Here is a 10720-nt window from a genome sequence, read left to right as displayed (position 1 = left end):
AAACAGCAGTTGTTTTTCCTGCTCCCCTTGCAGATACAGAGTCAGCTCATTAATCGCAATCACCATCCTCAAAAGCATCTGGATCCTGCAGAACAGTATTACCTACTTTCACTATGGTCACTGCTCTAGTCATCACTGGTTTGAGCACGTCCTTTCCATATCCATCTCAGTCAGAAAGGGGAGACAAATCTCTTCAGACATAACCTCTAAAAGAGGGACTCCTGAAGTAAGGACTGCGACAGACTCCCCATGAGATGCTTGGCAAGTCATTCAAGGTAAGGCTGACCTACTATTAGCAAGGAATGACAGCACTTGTGGAGATCTAACTGGCTATTCTCAAACGACTCCACCTGAGCACTGGCGACAGCAAAGGTCCAAGAGCATAGCGCTCGGGGCAATGTCTGTGGCTGGCTGTGCTGAGCTCTACATGGCTACAGCAGGAATTGAGAAAGCTAGTTTGGGTACATCTCTGCAAACTGTGCAGTCCTTTTGACAGCGTCACAAGCTGGCCCCTTGCCCCTCTGTGACCAGAGCATTGCTTGGGAGACAAGTCATGTAGAAGACATTCATTTCAAGTTGAGAGGAGCTGGGAAAAAGAAAAGCCACCTTTGAGTTGGAATTTCAAAAGGAAGAGATGCCAAACAAACTGACCTGCAGCTGGAGCTTTGCAAATGCCACAAAGAGCATCTTTACATGGTATTTTGAAGGCTTATGTGAGCTCACTCTGCTTGCCCTTCCAGTGGGTTAGATGCAAGCCAGCTCTTTCCCAGAAGTCATGTAGCCATGGTTAGTGTGGCTGTGAGCCCAAGCTAATAAGTCTTGCTGAGAGGCAGGGTAAATTAAATCATGCTTGATGTAGCCAGGAGCACGGACAGAGCTCCCTTCCTTCAGGCATCAAGCTGGTGCATACGAGGAAGACACCCAGAAAGATTATGCAAACTTATATTCTGCCTACTGCAGCCCACAGCCCTGTTACACGTGGAAGTCCTCTGTTGGTAACCACAGCACCAAAGTGATAAGAAGTGATTTTCCTCTCATGCTCCTCGTTGTTCCCTGTATCACTCTCCTCCCCAGATGAGGGAAGAAAGTCTCAACAATTTGCCTTTGAAGAGTTTTCCCCACCAACGAACACAGACAGTAGGACTAGATCCTTTAGCTATTAGCTTGGAGAGCATCTGTGTTACTAACGTTCATTTCCCTATGTAAGACAACTACCAAAGCAGCCCACCTTACACCGTAGCCATCTCTGGCAAAGAGCCACAGCAGCAAAGTGCTTGATCTCTATCCATGCCAGAACATGCACTATCAATACCGCTAATGCACCACTAATTACATTAATCTAGAAAAGACTTTGGGTTAGTTTAGGCCTAAAATCTGAGCCTTGTTTGCACCTTACACCAAAAGGTATCCGGGGGATAAAAAGTCTTCCACCAAACTAGAACAAGAATCTTTTGGGGATAGGATTTAAGTCTTGCTTCCCAGTGCTGGAAGGCTACAGAGTAAAGCTGACTCATTTGCCCTATCTGGATGGGTTTGGCAGAGGGATGGAAAAATGCTGGACAGAGAAAAGAGTCGTTTCTTGGAACCCATACTGGGAGAGGGGATAGGCAAAAAAGTTCCCAACCAGACCTCCCTGCAGTCCTCCATAGCACAGAACCTCTGGCCAGGAGGGCAAAGGAGCAAAAATGTGTAACGGACCCTTCATGAGCTAGGACCACCCAGGCACATTGATGCAGTGACTAAACTGGCTGTCCCCAGCTCCGTAAAAAGATGAAGGGCACCAGGTGGGAAAAAAAAAGAGATCAAAAAATTTGTCCAATGCACTAGGCAGATTAAACAGTAATGAACACAGACTGAGGAGAAAAGGTGTGTTGCAACAAGTGTATGGTACCTCCCCAAACCTCCAGGCAGAATATGAGCTCTAAATAGGGACATGTGGCCATTTCTTTCACAGCTGAGTGAAGTACAAAAAGTAAATGGCTAGCATGAAAACATCAATTCCAAAAGAACTGTTAGGATCCAGGGCCAGATTTTGAAATTCTCAGCTTCCACAATTGAAGCCAGATTTTCAAAAGCATTCAGTTCTTGACATGCTGAGCTCTTCTGATAGGCAACCAACTTATTTCGATGCCTAAATGGGAACTGACCTCTTTTGAAAATGTTGCCCTTAAGCAGTCTGCAAGTAGTGCAAAGCAAGGAACTTTATTAATCAAGCAGATTTTGATCTGCCCAGCGTCCCTGTAAGCAGCCTCAGAGCTGACGGCAGTGGGAAAGGCGGCAGAGGTGCAGAGCGGAGGGCGCCCCAGGCGCTCCAACCATGCTCCCAGAGCAAGTGCTGTGCCGGGAGCCTGCCAGCTGCCCTGCACCAGGAGCCTGCTCTGCTGCCTTTTCTCCTCAAGGCAGGTCCTCAAAAAAATATCCCTGGTTGCTGACAGTCCTTTTTCCTCCTGCCACTGAGACTATGAGTCTCAACAGCTCACACTTAAGTGCTATTCTGGAAAAGAAAGAGTTAAGATCATCCGAAGAGCTTCAGCAGGGGAAGAAAAAAATTATTTGGTTTTTTTTCAATTCTTTCCTGTCAGGTTAAAATAACAATTTCCTGTCAGTGGAGTGAAGGCTCTAAGTCCCTTTCAGACAGGCCAGTAAATCAAAGTAGAGGCCATTAAGAGAACAAAATTAATGAGAGCTTCATCAGATATGGTGGGTGTAAAATCTGTCAGCTCAGTTTCCCGCCACACACCGAAGCCCACATATGCGCCCGGACGCAGTGTTAAAGATATGGAGAGGGCTGCAAAGGGAGAGGAGCAAGAAAATTTTTTTTTAAAAAGGGGGTGAAAGTATGAAAAGGGTAGAAAGGAGTGTGTGTGTCTAAGAGGGGGGAGATAAAGCTGGAAAGCAAGAAGCAATCTGAATTAAACACAGGCATCACGAGAGGTGTTTGCTGATTAGAAACTGAAGGTTTAACCAAGGAAATGCTGCCCACAGCCCCAAGCCCCCTCCTGCTTAACAAGGGCCAGCCATACAGCCCTTGTTACTGCCACGCCACTTGTGATTTACAGGGCTCCCAAATAGAAACCAGTCTCTGTCCCTGCTCTGGGGCAGTGGCACAGCCCAGTGCTGCAGGGAGGGAGGCAGGGTGCAGGGCAAGAGCAGGAGCAGGGAAAAGCAAAGGTAGGCCAGGAGGGGAAAGCACCAAGATCCCCTGAAGTTTGAAGGGAAAGTGCAAGGGCAGCACCAAGCATTGCCATGCACTAGGATGAGCGGAGGGACACCTGCACACTCGCCCCACGCCGCAGTGGGGCCAGGTGCCAGGACAACCGTGGTCCAGCAGAGCCTGCAGGTGAGAGGCACCTTTTCCATTTTATACCCCAGCATTTCTTGGCTTTTGGGTACTCAGACTGACTCACGAAAGAGTACTTTAGTTGCATTCGAGGTGGATCACAGGCTGCAGGGCTGAGCTGACCTTAAAAAAAAAAAAAAAAACACAACACAATCACATCCTCAAGCTGAAAAACACTGTCAAGGTGATGCAGCCTAGTAGGTCAGCTGCAACATCTCTGCACGACTCCTTGGCACGGACAGCATCTAGAAACTGCAGAAGCAAACTGCTACTCCAAAAACCCATCAAACAGTAACATATGAGAGGCTAAAGTTAACCTCAACCCACCACCACCCCAAATTTTAATTTCAGAATTTCACACCATTAGTTACATTCACTCTTTCTGGCAGGGTCTGGCAAATGAGGGGTTTGGAGCAGGACAGACGCTCCCTCTCCCCCATGAAAGCAGGGGGATGAGGACGTCCTCGCTGCCTAGGGAGAGCCAGGAGCCTGAGCAGAAACAGGTCGGTGTCAGGAGGGGGCAGAGAGAGGCAGCATTCAACATTGCACTGCCCTATTTAAAGTCAAGGACGTATCACATTGTACATGCAAACAGGGATAAAAGCTTGCCTGTTTTCCTCCTTAACACTGACAGCTCGTGACTAGGGAGCGCTTTAGTTCAGTGAACATGGCCCTTGATTAACGTGGTGTGAGGAGTTTCCTTCCAACTTTTTTTTTTTGTTTTTTTTAAGTGATTAGGCCAAATAAAGCTTTTTTAAGAATAAGCCAAAAAGGTCCAGGCAGAAGGGCATGATGATTCTTGGCCACTTGTGAGCTCAGCGACCCCACAGAGAAGCCACAACAGAGAAATCTCAGGATAAATCCATGCTTAAGGTTGGGAGGAATAAAATGCCTGGAGCAAAACTTGGCAGGGCATCACCACTGTACCAAAGAGCAGGTTTGCCCTGTAAACTACAAATCACACTTGGGCACTGGGTAACCCTAAAAAAGAACCAGAGATTATCTCAAAGTGGATCCTGGGCATTTGTGTGGTAATAAACACCTCTCCAAAAACAAAGTAAGCTTGCAAGCAAAACACTTCTCATTGCTTGACAGAACTACCCATGCAAACCAGAGCAGCAATGACTACAACAAAACACACACACACACACACACACACAAAAAAAAAAAACCAAACAAACAACCACCCCCCACACACTTTCTTCTGTCTTCCCTTAAGGTGAAGCTACCGCCCTGGGCATTACAGCAGCCCGTGGTATCGTGGGGAGGGACTGGCTGTGCAAGCTCCGATTCAGCAACAGGTTGCAAAGCATTCCCCTCGCCTGCCTGCCTTTCGCTCGTATCCCTGCAGACCCACCGCCCGCATTTTCCACCTGCGGGGAGGGAGGGAGTGCGGCTTGCCCTGGGGCTGCCCGGCCCGCCGCCCCGAAATATCCCCGCTGCACTTGTGGGGGTGGCATTGCCCCGCCGCCGCCCCGGCTCCGCGCCTCTGGGGACACCCCTCCCTTCTTCCAGGGCGACCAGGAGAGGGGCTGCGCGCTAGAGCCGAACTTGTTGGGTTTCCCTGCCCCTCAGTGCGCCCTGAAAACAGCGCCGGCCCTTGAAAAGACAAAACTCCTTGGCTAAAGTGTAGGGGGAAAGAAAGAAAACCCACGTCCTTTCTTCAATATAGTGCTTTCCCCATGCCCTAGACACTTAATTTCCCTCCTTCCCCCCATTCCCCCCGCCATTCTGAGTAAATTCAATTTGACAACCCTGCTAATTGGATAAACGCTGCTCCCTGCGCTCCTTTAGGGCCGCTGGCTTTTCTTTTCTTGTTTTTGGAGGGCGATTGTGGCTGTTCTTTAACATGAATTCCATCTGCTTTATTTCTCCTCTGCCCATTCAAGACCCCTCCTGAATATGGATGAGGGCTGCACCCCCCCTCCACCTCCCCGTGTCCCATCTCCCTCCCTCCGTCCTCCACTCCCTCCGCGTCCCTTTCTCCTCCCATTGCCCTGGACAATAACCCCCCAAATGCCCCAGTCTCCCACCCCCGGCCCTTTCTGCTTTAGATAAACACAGGCAGTGTCAAGTGTGAGGAGAAGGGGGGATGGGGTGCAACTGCCAGTCAAGTCCCAGGCCCTCAATGCGGCCCGGAGGCCTACCCTAATCTGCTGCATGCTTGCCATATGGGAGCTGTGTTGCCCTGGGAAACACTAACAGGCAGAACGGAGCTTAATAGAGTCCATATTCATTGTAATGCAGTGAAATGGCTCGAGGGACTATTGCCCCTTGGGTCTGTTTTCATTTTCTGTTCCCCCTCTTTCTTTTCTCTCTTTTTTTTTTCTCCCTTCTTCCCCCCCCCCTTTTTTTCCTTTCTTCCTTTCAAAAGGACGAAGTCCCTGGAGAGCTCTAATCTGGAGAGGCTGGGGGCTCCGGGAAGGGACACGGGAGTAGGAGCGGGAAGGGGGCAGGGAAAAGGCGAGGTGGTTAGGGAGGCGAAGGAGAGGTGGAGGGCAAGAGGAAAGCAGCCACTAATAAGCATGCAGCAGGCCAGCTGTCAAGATGCTCACAACGCTGCGTGGGGTGCAGAGCGCCAGCCAGCGCTGGCACTGTGGCCGCTGCGGGCTCCTTCCAGGGACGCGCTCGCCTCCCCCGAGCGCCTCTGCCCTCGTCTGCTAAATGCGGCACAAGGGACAAAAAGGGCGCAGATGGAGCGTGCTGCGCAGCCTCTTCAGAAACAAAGTGCACCTCGGAAACAGATGTTGTTGCTGCAACAAGCCCGGAGCTCCTGGCTTCTCCCCGGCTCCTTCACCAAACCGCACGAGGAGGGAAGGCAGTCCCATAGCAGTCACTGGATCTGCCCCCTGGGGCCAGGGCAGGACGCTTCAGTGGTCAAGACCCTTATCCAAGATTCAAGCCAACTTCAATCCCAACCTGGGAGAGCTGCCATAGATTAACTTTTCCTCTGCATTCCCTGTCCTTTTCCTCCTTGACCCATTTGAAGACTCTTCAGCCTTTTAGCGAACATCCTAATTTAAAAAACTGGAAACTCCCCCAAAGAGTGAACATCTCCAGCATTTACAGAAGCAAGTGTTAGGGAATCAGCAAACCTTGCTGAATTCCTAGTTTTGAGACCCTTTGAGATCCCAAGCAAGTGTACGCAGCTTTGTAGTTCAACCTACCCTGCACGCCAAAGCTGGTTTTGGGAGAACAGGTCAGCATCACCTCGTAAAACCATGATGTAGCCACATGCTTGTAATTAGTTATCTACTCTGAAAAGTTTTCAGTTTGCCTCATGCTCATGGTACAGCAAGAAGGTCTGACTTACCTGGGGCTTTGCAACGAGACAACATTGCATCTTTGTGATGAGAAATGCTGCAGAGGAGGAAGCATGAAAGGGGTCACCCATCAACACAAATGTGATGTGTAAAACACACCTTCAATCTTAGATGCAGGTGATTTACTGCATTGCATTACTTGCCTATCAGCTCAAGCATCCTGTCCCTTGTCATATGAAAACACTACCCACTTTATCATTCCCATTGCAAATAAACCCAGGGATCATTCATTGTCAATGCGGTCAGAGCTGTATGGTGACAGATGCTGTACAAAACACAGAGCAAAAACCAGCCCGCGCCCTAGACAGTTTACACAACAGGCTAGGAAGATCACCCTCAGTTGAAGACATCTGATACAAGGGGTAACAAAATTTACCTATCTACATCTTTTTCTGTTTGGACAGATGGAGCAAAGTAAGCCGTTCTTGCCTGCTCATGGCCCTGTTTTTGCATTCCCCAAATTCACTCAGAGGCAGTGTAAGAGACAGGCCTGCATTCTGTAGGTTTACAGAGACTCTGGGTAGCACTAGACAGGACAGTCGAGATGTCAAGACAACTTCAGGACTGCGTAGGTAACACCAGAGGCAATTCTCTCTGCCACCCCCCACCGCTAACCTCAAGCCAGGAAGGTGTAAGGGTAACATTAAACCTCCCTTTTGTTCCTGCCCCTCTTGGCCTTAGAAAAGAAGAATTAGTGAGAAATAAACAAGCCCTTTAAAAAAAGAAAGGCAAGAAAATCAGTGTAGCCTCAGGTCAAGAAGACTGGAATAAAGTAGAGTATGCACCTGAGCAACGCCCATTCACCCAGTTTGGGTTACTGGGCTAGCCAGGGTTTGATGCACTAGGACTTGCAGGACAGGTGGAGCACCCTGCAACACTGCTGGCATGGGGCTGAGCGCCCTCACCACTCAATCCCCTACCAACCCGCACCAGGTGTCAGGTTGTTCCCCTCCCTGTCGCCAGCTGCAGCAGAGAAGAGCCCGGCTGGGATGGGCAGCTCCCACCAGGAGCAGTCATCACAGCCACACAGATGTGCCTGTGGCTAGTTTACATTAGTCGGGGCACTGCTTTTGTTTTTCCATTCTCCTCCTTTCCAAACAAAAAAGCACAACTTGAAGTCTGAGGCTGAGGCTTTAATTGCCTGATGGGTTAGGGAGAGGTCAGAGAGGAGGCAGGCTTGACAGAAGCGGGGAAAATAATACAGGGCAAAAGCTCTGTGAGGTACCAAAGGAAAATGAGAAATAAAAGTGGCAGAAAGGAAAAGCCAGGAAAACTAGATAGAGATGAGGGAGTCAGAGGGATGGAAGAAATGGGGGAGCTGGGAATTTGGTTGATTTCCTTACACTGCACCTGTCCTTGACTGCTCTGGGGCAGATCTCTCGCTGTAGCTGAGTGACAACAGGGCTCACCTGTGGCGCGGGAGCCCATGCTCTGGTCCCTGCTCTGCCTTTCCCAAAGCAGGGCTGTGACCTGGGATTGCCACATCCCAAGCAAATCTCACTCTCTCCATCCAGCACTGCTCCACCTTGTTTAAATGTTGGATATTCATCAGACAAGGAAAATCACTCCTGTTCTCACCAGAAACTTCATCCTAGTCTACAGCAAAAGCTTAATCGACAGATGAACTTCCATAACATGCTCCATTTCCAGTGAAATGGCATTTTTCCCTGGGGAGAGGGGTGGCAAGCGCAGCTACCCAGCCCTCACCCTGTCACGCGCGGGGAGGTGTCATGCTGCCTTGCCGCAGCGCTCTGCCACGCCGACCAGGGCAAGTGTTTTGTCACCAGTGTGGCCACAACTCTATAAATCCCACAGCCTGTGCTACCTAATATCACCCTGCAGCCTCTTGGTAGCTTAGCCACATTGAGCAATTGGCCCTGAGCTGTAGATGTCTCCGGGAAGAAGGACTACAAATCATGATAAAGGTGTGATGAGGTGCTTACCTAAAGAGACTGATCCCCATTTTATTGCCTCCATCACATGATACAGGTCAAGTTTACAACAGAACAGACAATAAATATCACAGTATCCATTCATCCTAGTACCTATAGATAAAATACTCCTCTCTGAGAGCAGAATTCATATAATATTAACCAGACCACAGAAGAGCAGTGTACCAGCTGAATACCACTGATTAACAAATGCACAAAACACTGCAGGATCACCAAGGTGCGAAAGGAGCACAGGGTACCTGTCACTACTGCCAGCTCTGAGACAGTTACCTAAGCTCCTGACCTCAGAGCAGACCACAAAGCAAAGGCACAGCACTTACTGAGGCTTCCTGAAATCAGCCCACTTCTTCATATGCTTAAACATGGGCTAGGGAACCTTCCTTTGAGATCCAATTTTTAAAAATCTTTGTCTAGTAACAACAGAAAAGACTTGATCATGTCAAACTAGGAACAGTAATAGAGTGAGACAGAAGTCTGAAGAAGGAAAAAAACAAACAAACAAACAAAAAAACCCACACAAAACCAGAAAAGCCCGGAGATTCTGCCAATGACAAGCTATTAAGTCTTGTCTCAATGGAGAAATTTTCCTTATGGAGCAGAGAGACCGCTTTTTTTTTTTTCCTTAAAAAATAGAAAAAAAGCTTTTGAGGCCTCTTTCAACTCTTTTATTGTTTATTTGGGGAGCAGAGGCACCTACAACAATTGCAGAGTTAATACAAAATTACAAAATACAAAATTACAAAAATACAAAAAAAGTTAATACAAAAAAGTTAATACAAAACCAAATTTATTATAAGTCAGTCCCACAGCAGATTATCTCCCCAAAATAAGGCATCTAGAAGCTCATAACAGAGGGCTTGATCCTGCTGCCTCTAAAATCAATGTGATCTTTGCCATGACTTGAATGGGAGCAGGACCAGAAATTGCATTAACAAGTACAAGACTTGTTTAACATCATAGTTTAAAATCAAAATCCAGAAGAGCATACAAAAGAGACAGGACAAAGTACTCACCTGTAACATCAATACAAAGTTTAATCCCCAGATGGCTGGCTTTAGAGACAACCCCATCACTACCATAAAGAAAAACTGCCTTTCAGTTTGAACTCCTTTCAGCAATGACTTGTTGCTGGGATGCAAATAAGCACAAACCTGTTTTTCCTTTCCTTTGAAGACCATATTTAAAAGATTTGGTTTTTAAGTTTGGAATAAATGGAAGTTTTTACCCTCCATAGCTGTCACTTAAATGCTCTTCACTAACAATAAGCACTTTGTTATGGGAGCAGGTCAAGAGCCTCCTGGACTCTCTGCTGGGACAAGTTTCCCCTGGAATACATGTCACTACAGGAAAAAAAAAAGGGGGGGGGCAGGGAGGGGAGGATGAAGCTGAAGACCAGCAAAATGAAGAGACAGAAATGACTGCCTGCAGAAGATGCTTTGGGTGGTGCCGAATGCCAAGGTGCAGTGCAGTGGCAGCCCTCCCAGGCTCGGGGTTGAGTTTGGACCACGGCTACCTCAGAGCCACCCAGGCTTGAAGCAGCAGCAGCAGCAGCAGCAGCAGCAGCAGCAGCTCTGTGGCCAGCACTGCACCGGCCTCTGGTTGAGCTGAGCTATGGGCCTCACCTGGTGTCACAGTCAGCAGCTGATGCTCTGCCCTGCACTGTGCTGCTCAGAAAACCCACGGGGAACCATCCGGAGGTGAAACACAATGAGATGTCACCTACAGCAGCATCTCAGTGAGAGAGCATCATGCTCCATGATAAAAAAGATGCAAAACACATTGTAATGACACCCTGGTGTTACTCCCAAGTCTGGGAAGCGTGATTCACCTGCTCTCACCCAAGTCAAGAGCTATGAAATGCAGTTGCTTGCAAAGGCAAGCCATGGACAGTGGCCAGTCTCTTATTTGCCATTGCCAGGACCAAGGTGACAGCGCCTGCTGGGCAGGAGCACACGCACGCAGACAGACCCAGTCGCAGGCACGAGCGGATTGCAGCCAACGATGCTACGGCCCTGCACAGGCTAGTCACTGGCTCCGTGCTCTCCTCCTTGCCCTTTTACACTTGTGTCTGTTTTGAGAGCAAGGGAGAGTGTGAACACGGCGCC

Source organism: Apteryx rowi, unplaced genomic scaffold (genome assembly GCF_003343035.1).
Source record: "Apteryx rowi isolate R43461 unplaced genomic scaffold, aptRow1 scaffold_581, whole genome shotgun sequence".
NCBI lineage: Eukaryota > Metazoa > Chordata > Aves > Apterygiformes > Apterygidae > Apteryx > Apteryx rowi.
This window is presented reverse-complemented; position numbering follows the sequence as displayed.